This window comes from Poecilia reticulata, unplaced genomic scaffold, assembly GCF_000633615.1.
Source record: "Poecilia reticulata strain Guanapo unplaced genomic scaffold, Guppy_female_1.0+MT scaffold_446, whole genome shotgun sequence".
NCBI lineage: Eukaryota > Metazoa > Chordata > Actinopteri > Cyprinodontiformes > Poeciliidae > Poecilia > Poecilia reticulata.
In genome coordinates this window covers 829-10,918 of record NW_007615211.1, presented here as the reverse complement: position 1 = coordinate 10,918, position 10,090 = coordinate 829, and the positions used below count along the sequence as shown (strand labels likewise).

The 10,090-nt window shown below is 46.0% G+C and overlaps 1 pseudogene; it reads left to right on the top strand.

Moving 5' to 3' along the window:
• Positions 1-370: 370 nt before the first annotated feature.
• Positions 371-8,398, top strand: LOC103461008 (metabotropic glutamate receptor 8 pseudogene; annotated as a pseudogene).
• The last annotated feature ends 1,692 nt before the right edge of the window (positions 8,399-10,090 follow it).

The window sequence follows — 10,090 nt, the reverse complement described above, 5'->3', positions numbered from 1 at the left end:
AAGTAACATTGATTGATCGCTTTTTAAATCTGAATAATCAAAATAAATACTCTTTTTGATTATTATTTTATTCATGCAGATGCACCTGTACTTTCTGGATCATTGCACTCTGGTCATTTTTGGGCAAGAAAATCTGGTTTTACCTGACGTTGTAATTACCCCCTCTTGCCACAAGATGGTGCCATTGACCCGCCCCTCCGTGTCTTTTTCAAACGCGGCAAGATCGACAAATTGAACGTGTTGTTCACATCCCCACCGCCCCTCACTCTGTCAGGCAGAGGGAACACCCCAATCTTGTTCCTATTGCCTCCACACACATAGCTTATCAAATTGTTATTACACAGCAGATGGGACGCGGTTCATTTGTTTAATTCCATTCACCACAAAGAGCCACGGCGCGCTGGTTTTTACAAGGCGAGCTGCTTTGAAGGAGGGGATAATCAATGGGCTCAGTGGAAAATAAATTGGGGAAGTTCGTTCAATTAACCGTGTTTTTTTTTCTTTTTTTTCTACGATTTATTAATGTGTTCAAATAAGCATAAGGGACAGAAATGCATCCAATTGATCGGTAATAAACTTAATTGAATGCGGAGGAGGGAGTCTGCATGAGGACAGTGGCGCAATTAGGCGTTGATTTGGTGCGTCGTGCACCAGCACTCGGGAGTCTGAGCAGGTTGTGTGTGTGTGTGTGTGTGTATGTGCGCGCGCACGAGCCGACACAACGCAGACTTTGACGGAGAAGTGGCCACGCGCAAAGTGTGCGTGGGAGCTTACGGATCACCCTAATCAGGTGGGTTTTACCAACAATATTGATCCGCGCCGCGTGTCATAAATTCCTCTGCTCTGTCTCCCCCTCCTCCACCTCTCTCTCTCTCTCTCTCTCTCTCTCTCTTCCTCTCTCTCTCTTTCTGTCTCTCTCTGTATCTCAGATTCATTCTTGGTCATCGGCTTCTACAGACAGCCTCTATCTCCATTGTCTCCTTAAACAAGTGCGGAGTTAATTGTTACAGTTTGCGTCACGACTGCAGCTCCATGCCCTTTGCGGATCTTTTATTTTCTTCTATTATTATTATTGTCTTGCAATCAATCTTTTGATTTTTGGAGATTTTTTTTTCTTCTTCTTCTCTCTCTCTCTCTCTTCACCAGGACTGAAATATATATGTATATTATTTGAGGTGTGAAACTGCTGAGCTCCGCAAGGAAGTTGCCTAAGGCGGACAGGGACCCCGCGGGATGCTTCCCCTCTTCCACATCGTGGGTGGAACCTGATTTTCTGATTTTCTTACCTTTAATACTCCCTCCGTGGGTGTCTTCACATTCCCTCGGTGATGGGTGTTTAATGCCAGATTGTCTCGTGCTCTGCGCAGTAGTTGTTGGGGTGAGTATGGATGTCTGAACTTGATGCATACTGTCGTACCGGAGGTATTTAAATGAAATAACGCAAAGTGCATTTGTCTCTCTCTCTCTCTCTGCACTGGTGCTAATTGGGCTGCAATCAGAACCCCCAGAATCGAGCCTATTGGGGATGCATAGTCAGCGCACACGCCTAGACTTTGATCTCCAAACTCTCTCAATATGCATTTATTATTATTATTATTATCTCCGAGTCGCACGACTCTCTCTCTCTCTCTCTCTCTCTCTCTCTCTCTCTCTCTCTCTCTCTCTCTCTCTCTCTCTCTCTCTCTGTGCGAAATGTTGGAGAAAAATGCAATTGGGCTTGAACGTGTGTTTTAAATTATTGTATATTTTTGATCCATACATCTGTTTGACACCCTTAAGGATCCAATTGTAGGTAAATGGGGGGGGGGGGACCCGTTCAGGTAGAGGGATGGGGGTAAAGATCAGCAAGTGGCTCCAGGGAGTAAGAGAGAGAAAAGTGCTCCAGAGGGACTCGCTGACCAACAACTCTCTGACCATGAGTGAGGAAGAAACGGTGGGGGAAGAGGACAGGAAAGCTATCTTCTTTCTGAGAAGAGCAAACCCATTCTCTCCCCAAAACCAGTGATAAACCGGGAGGGGGGGGGGATGGCTGCATGCAGCAAGGGATAAGACAGGGAGGAGGAAGAGGAAGAGGAGGAGGAGGCAACTGTGGCTTGCACAGGATTGCAGAAATAAGAATGAAGTCGCCGGAGGTGGAGGGATGAACTCCCAACAACCAGCCGAGGGTGTAAATTAAAACGAGTGATGAGCTCGCTGTAGGCTTTTTAGGGTTCAACCCTCTTCATCTTTGAGCCACTAAACATCACAGCAGGGGAACCCTCATCATCATCCTCCTCCTCCTCCTCCTCTTCCTCAAGGCAGCCACAAGAGAGATTAAATCATTCCCCTAACCCCTCCACCACTCTCCCCCAGCATTTGAGAAGAATCATAAGAGCTCTCTTGAGGTTGAAGGAGTAAGAGCCAAGATGATTAGCATAAGATCAGGTGTGTTGTATGTGAGCGCAAACACACAAATGTCACCTCTTTCACCCTTCGAGGCAGCGATAATCTTCAGAGAGGACCGAGTGTAAATGAGGCTGGAGACCGGTTCGTTCACCCCGATCAGATCTGTTTCTTTCCCGGCGTCCCTCTGGACACATCTGCAGCTCGAGTGAACAGAACAGGTTTCAACTTGTTACCCAACGCCTGCAGCTGACAAACGCCTTAAACTTTGTCACATATTGTCGTGTTGCATCTAACGGCTTGAGTGTTTTTTTGCTTTTTTTTGTGGGTGGTTGAATTCCGTGTGCAGGATGAACGCAAGACGGCATGTCGTCGTTTAGGCGTTGCCAGAAATTCTTGATGGGGCCCTTTGCACAAATGAGTATGTTCTGATCAAAACCATTCCACTGCAGCACTGGGCTGCATGTTTATGGTCATCGTTCTGCCTTTGGGCGTCGCTTCATAAAACTTCCCATTAACCCTGATCACTTGGGAATCATCATCATCATCATGTCATCGCAGCGGTTCTCTTCAGCAGGGGGTGGGCAGGGGAAGCCGGTGTAGAGTTTTTTGCACATTGGGTGAAATGTTCGAATTCGGTCTCATCTTGAACCCAAAGCGCCTTCTTCTGCAACGTTTGCTGCGTCCCCCTTATGGTTTCCTCTTTCCCTTCCACTCTTCCTTGAAGGCGAGATTTCTGGAGTGCATTCTAATTCCGATTCTTCCACATGAGCTGTGGATCTTGGCGGATCTCTGTGGCTACCATGGGCCACTTGGCTGCTTCTCTGATTAACGCTCTCCTCGTCTGACCTGTCAGTTAGCCGCGTCGCTCTTTTCCCCTTGAGGCCTCCGGAGAAGCGTGGTATTCGTACCGTTAAAAAAAACAAAAAACGATGTGGGTCTTTTGTGTCGTGGGACATTTGGAGACAGCTGAATGCACCCGGTTTCGATTAGGGTCGTCGGAGTAAAGGGGGCTGAATTCAAATGGGTCCCACCACTCCCAAACGGCATTCGCTGACGTTTGTGGCAAGGTGCGGGAACGCACGGTGGCTATGGGTAATTGTGCAAAGCGCTGTGAAATAAAACGCTGCGATAGGAACCTCTGCCTCTGAGATGTGCTGGACTTTGATTAGACGGATTCGGAAGCAGATGCGAGTTACACATGCTGCACATCCGAATTACTGGGGCCACTGAACCTCATTAAGAAACCCTCTGTGACTTCGCCAAGGAGAAAGTGTTTAATAAACAATGATGCAGTAAGTAGACTATGGTGTTTGCAGATGAATCAGAGCTTGGCTAGCCTATATAATGCTGGGGGCTTTAACTGTAGCGGGGGCTTGCTTGCCTGCCTTGTAGAAGTGGCTTTGACCTATTTCCATTTTGAGTGGGGAGGAGCTGATGAATTAATTGGGACAGGAATGAATTATATTCATCAAGTGTCACGCCGTGATGTCAACCGACTCCCAAGCCTGTTCGTAGGGGTTTGGGTGGACAAAATCAAGGTTGGGGGGTGTGAGGGGGGCTACAGTTTGTTTCTGAAGGCTGAGTACAGGAGAGCCCTTGTGTTACCACAGGGGAGGTTTTTTTTGGGAGCAAAAGGGCGGGATCTGATCCAGCAGGAACAGATGCAGTGAAAGATTAGGAGCAGGATCTCCTGCAGGGTGGTACAAGCTCGCCTGTCTTAAATAGCAAGGAGAGGTGGGGGGGGGGGGGATCCAAGCCAGAAAGTGATTTATGGCAGTCCAGTCCTGCAAGATGCAAACTCAAAATGAGGTGCTTACTTAAAAACACATGATTTCATTCATTTTATTTAATTGTTTTGTTTTTGAGAGAGGGAAATAGCATTACAAAAGCCTATCAAAAAATACTTGACAGGTTTGCCTGGCTGGCTTTATTGTCAAAGAATCAAAAGGCAGGCTTTTATCTTATTTTTTGTGTCCCTCTGGATCAGCTCTGCCCTCTCTCTGCCTCTCTCTCTCTCTCTCTTGTGTATTTTCCCTGCCACTGATCAATCACTAGCTGAGTGATCACAGCTGTGCTCATCAGTCTCTCAGCAGCACACCCCTACTGTTTTGCTTTGGATTTTGCCGGATGTTTTTCCTACCTTTCAGAGTGAAACTTTTTCACCACTTTTCCCCAAACTGGACTGCCTGTTGTTTTCGTTGGCCATGGAAACGGGATCCCCGTGTACGGTTAGGGAATAGCCGGCAACTTGACTTTTGGTTAGTTGGAGTCTTGAACTTGACCTGCAAGGATCGGGCTTCTTCATCCGCTTGGCCGAGCAGAGATCTCCAGTTTGAAGGGACGATGCAACGACTATGGTTTGTTTACATTCTGCTTGTCAGATAAAAGGTCATTGCTCCTTCATATTTAGTTGTCAAAGGGGAAGTTTAACTCGAGCTGCCTGACTTCTAAAGGCTGAAAAGCATGAGGATGAACCAAGCCGTGTTCATCCATGACGTAATGACCTTTACTTCAACACCAAATGCGTTTAATGCCGTCCGATTTGGTGACGGTGGTTCTGTCGACCGGTGTTTGTTTCTCATCCTGCCATTTAAACGTGTGTATTACCTGGGCCAACGTCTGAATGTAGGCATTTTGTGAATCAAGACTTGTTGCCTGCATGGAGTTTTTCTGTAATTACATCAGCATCTTTGTCAGTTCAGACAGAACGTCTGCAGAGCTTCCAGTGAGATTGTGTGACATTATCTTGTGATTGTTGCTCGGGTTCTTCTCGCGCTGCTATCTGTGCACGGTGAATGTCTCGTCTCTGTAATTTTTTCTTTTATCGCTTCATCTGCAGTATTTATGACTTCCGAAGAAAGCCTGCAGCAGTCTGATTTAAGGATAAAATTGCATATCCTACAGTTTCAGATGAATGGGTAGACGATGCCGTAACATTATTTTTCTTAAAATAAGAATTACAATGCCAAACGGATAAGCAATAGTGTAACTTATCCACTTAAAGCTTCCTGGTATTGCAGTCATTGCTTGAGGACGTTGCCGCCGCTTGTTCCACTGATGTCGGGTCTAGTTTAAAATAATTTGAGACTTACTTTATTTTAAGAGTTTGTCGAAGGGTGCTTTTCTTGGTTTTGAAGCTTTCCGCTACAAAAACTTCCTTAAGTTGTGGACTTAAAACATTTGTGGCTTACATCAGTAGTGCCCAGTTTCAGTCCTGCATGGTCTTAGAGGCATCTCTAGTTTTAGTTTAATGAAATGTCTTTTCCAGAACTTTAGTGGATCTAAATCTGTTTCACTGGATCAAGAGCTGGGATTGGTTGGTGTACCGGGCTTAAAGCATTTATGCTCTTATTATTATATAAGTGCAGAGGAAAAATGTGCTGCGTATTTAGGGTGCTAATGTAGCAGACGACGTATGGCTGTTTGTGTGAACACAACACTCCACACTAGGCTGAAGTTATGCGGCTATATTCACACAAACCGAATACTCGTACTTGCCAAAATGCAAGTGTTAGTGTTAGATTTGTTGCCATGGAGCTCGCCGAAAGAAATTAAAGGGAAAATCTTTTTTTTGTTTTTTTTTTTGCCTCCTTGAATCTGGCTGTCAAGCTAACGATTAATTATCTTTAAATATTTATTTAGGCCCCAGAAATTTGCACAAATTGCCTCTTCACCCTGTCTGCACTCACAAAAGAAGAAAAAGAAGGAGAAACAAAAAAAAGAAAATCAAGGGTTTGAGATCAGGGGAGGCAAATGAGAAAATAAATTCCCAGGGGCCTCGGCTAATGAAAGCACATTAGCAGTCACACCGTGTAGAAATCCGCCAGTTCGTCATAAGCAATTTTCAGTCCCCGACCAACTTATTGCAACAATATGGCTGCTTGCTGCGCAGCTCAGTGGAGGAAGCGTGACATTATTACAACCGGGGGTGAAGGCGGAACCTTCCTGCAGTGGGTGAAAGCTGATAAAGCGTATCAACACTTAATGATGTTGATGTCAAATGATAATAATAATAAAAAAAACCCTTTAACATTCACTTTACCTGTTGAGTTTGAAGCCTAGGAGGAGGAAGACGCACTGAATATATGTTTATTTAACTGCAGCAGATGCACAGTCGCTCCACGGCTCCGTTGTCTTTGCGATGCTGCGTCATGTGTCTGTTGTCTCTCTCTCCATTTGTTATTTTTGAACTCTTTCTTTCTTTCTTTCCTCTCTTCACCCCCTCAGTTCCTTCTTCTTCGGCTTCGTCACAGCTGCAGCAGGTAGTCATGCGAACAGCCGGAGGAGCTCCCCAACGAGGCCCTCCGTAAGCCGTTTCTCTCCTTGACCTGCCAGCAGTGAATAAGGGTGTAGAGGCGACAACAAACTGAAATGCTTGGGATTTTTTTTTGTTTTTTTTAAGTCCCCTCCCAATAGGTTTGTGCAGTAATCTAGTTGCATACCCTTAACTAATATTTTGCACCGAAAACCCCTTCTGGTCCATTTTCGTATTCAGTTTTCTTGAGTTTACACACCTGCCGTCACGTGAATGAAACCCAAACTACAGTTTTAATTGGATTTCCTCGACTTCCCTTTCGCTTGGTTAAAGCCGTTGTTTGGTTACAAATGATCCAAATGGCAGGAGGAATCCGTGGCATCGTGAAAACTGCAATCGCAGAAAACGTGGGACAATAGTTCCACGACAAACTGGACGTTTGTAATGGTTTGTGAAATGGACAGAGCGGTTGAGGATTCTGCCAGGAGAGACACTGCAACAAACATGGCCAGGTTTCAGTTTAATGGTGGGCAGCCTGGTCCTCTTCTTCTTTTTTTTTTTCTTTCCATTTAACTTTTTGCCTTCCGGTGCAATCATTTTCCATTAGAGGATAAATGTCACATGTGGAATAAGACTTGGAATTATTCTTAGTGGTCTAATTTTTTGTTACTTCTGGCGTTTTTTTTAACAGGGGGTTTGTGCACTTTTGAGAGCTTCTGTATATCCATTTTTTTTGTAGCTTCATTCATCTTGGTCTGGGTTTTCCACATGCCATGTGAGATTTGCTACCCTGCAGCGGTTTGACCCTTGCACAGTTAATGGTACCAACATGTCTTGTCTCTGTCTCTTCAACAGGCTCTGCAAAAGATGTGACTTGTGGTTTACACGCTCTGCCCCCGAACCAGATACTCGCAGCTGAAGTGCCACATTTCCTGCTGCACCTCCTGCCCGTGCTCCCTCTTCCCTGGATTATGACTTGCTCATGGGGCTCGGCTAACTCCGCACCTGGGGTCCTTTACCCCCGCCTCGTTAATCAGTAGGAAAGGGCTGACTTTAATAATCTTTAAAGACTCTCGGATCGTGCTCTGTTACTAACCTCTTTGATCATGGAATCTCAGTGGGGCCCGACTTTTCCCCTCCACTCTCCCTCCGTCATCTTCCTGCTTCTGGCTACTTCTTACACCTGGCTCTTTCCCGTCACATCCCCTCAGCGAGTCCCGATAGACCCCCAGGCCGCTCCGGAATACGCTCACTCCATCCGACTGGACGGCGACATCATACTCGGTGGGCTTTTCCCGGTGCATTCGCGGGGAGATCGCGGCACGCCTTGCGGGGAGCTGAAAAAGGAGAAGGGCATCCACCGCCTGGAGGCCATGATGTTTGCCATTGACCTGATCAACAAGGATCCCGAACTGCTGCCCAACATCACGCTGGGGGCCCGGATCTTGGATACCTGCTCCAGGGACACGTACGCTCTGGAGCAGTCCCTGACGTTCGTGCAGGCCCTAATAGAAAGGGACGGCTCCGACGTCCGCTGCGCCAACGGAGACCCTCCGATCTTCACCAAGCCCGACAAGATCGTGGGCGTGATCGGGGCAGCGTCCAGCTCCGTGTCCATCATGGTGGCCAACATCCTGCGTCTGTTCAAGGTAGGACTCGGTCTAATTTTCCCCGTCTGTGACTGTTTCTGTTTCATCTTGACATTACAACCACAAACCTGAATATAGGATGCTTGATTGATCAACTAAAAGAAGTGATTAATTGTGAAGTCAAGGGAAAATTAGAAGTGTGGTGGCATTTGTGTTGATGTTCCAAAGTTTTATATCTGTTGCTGTACTTTCTCTTTCATTCCCTGGACACCCTTATCGTCTTGCTGCAGATTCTTAATTGAATGCAAGTGTAACGTAACTATGAGCTACATCACCTCACTGGCTCTTTGGGGTCATTGTTATGCTGAAGAGTGAACGTTCACTCCAGATTTTTTCAGCCCTTTAACAGGTTATTTTCCAGGAAAATCCTGTATAGTCTTTGTTGCCCGGACTGTTTGTCCCTTGACGGGGACAAAAAAACATAAAATCTCTGCATCTGCATCATACTGCCTCTACCATGTTTCAAAGTGGAAAGGTTTGTTGACGATGAATGCAGTGTTAATTTTCCTAATCCAATTCTAATGTGTTTTCACATTCCCTTATGTGGCTTTTGGCAAACTGCAAGTGGAACCTATTACTGGTTTTCTCGAACAATAACTTTCTTCCTGTCGCTCTTCCATAAAGGCTGGATTTAAGCCGACGGTGCTGCCAACAGACTCTCCCACCTGAGGTGTGGACCTCTGCAAGTCCTTCAGTTAATATGTGTGTTTCGGGCTTCTTCTCTAAATGATGCTTCCCTTGCCCGACCTGTCAGTTTAATAGGGCAGCAATGTCTCGGTAAGTTTGAGTCACTGCTTTAAACTTCGTGACAACTTTTTTTCCCCCTGACCCTCCTACTGTTTTCCTTGCTCTTTGTGATGCGGTTTGTTCACTAATGCGCCTCGGAGACCTTCACAGACCAGCTGGATTTACACCGAGATTGAATCGCACATAGAGTTGCGCTGGATGTTGTTTTGGGGAATTGGGAGCGTAGGGTGAAAAAAACACCAGCAAAAGAGTAAACTACACATCAACTATCTAATCTAATGTTGGTAATGTTTTATTTTGGGGTATCAGATTAAATGGATGCTAAACATAAATGCACATCGCGCCTTTCAGATGTTTGTCTGAAAAGTCTTAAGCCATGTTTCCTTTGACTAAACAATTATGTACCACTTTGCACTGATCTACCACGAAATCCCAGTAAATGACATCCATAAGGACAAAGGTTGTAACATGTGACGGCTCAAGGGGGTGTGGACACTTTTGCCCAGCACTGCACATGCTGGATCACTGCCATCCCACGCAGCATCCAGCCCCTTCACCCATATAGGCAAGATAAAGTTCAATGACGGCAGCCATTTGAAGCCTTATCGCTTTCTGCAGCGGTGACACCTCTTCCTTCAGCAGTTGCGGGAGAAAAGATATCCTGTGCATTTCACTCTCGGAGCCCAAAGTGCGATTTCAATCAAACATTCAGATGCGTCTGTAAAGGAGAAACTGATGTGTCAAGCGATGCTTGTAAGTAAGTTTAAGGTTGAGCGAAATGATGACGAAAAACTAAAATAAAATACAGTAAAAATTGCGGCTAAGTGTTGGGTATCTCTTACGAGCTCGAAATCTGTCAACAGCCACTTCATTTCCCGCGCCCCGCGGTTGTTTGTGCACACGTGCGTCGCCTGCGAGGACGCCGCTTTGTGATGCCACGTTTTCGAGTACGTGTGTGGGCCTAATTGAGTGTCCTCATCGGGGTGCAACTCTTTTGTGTTCACGCGTGTTTTTCCCGTCCTCTCCTGAAGCCTTTATGCATTTCAGGTGTGTG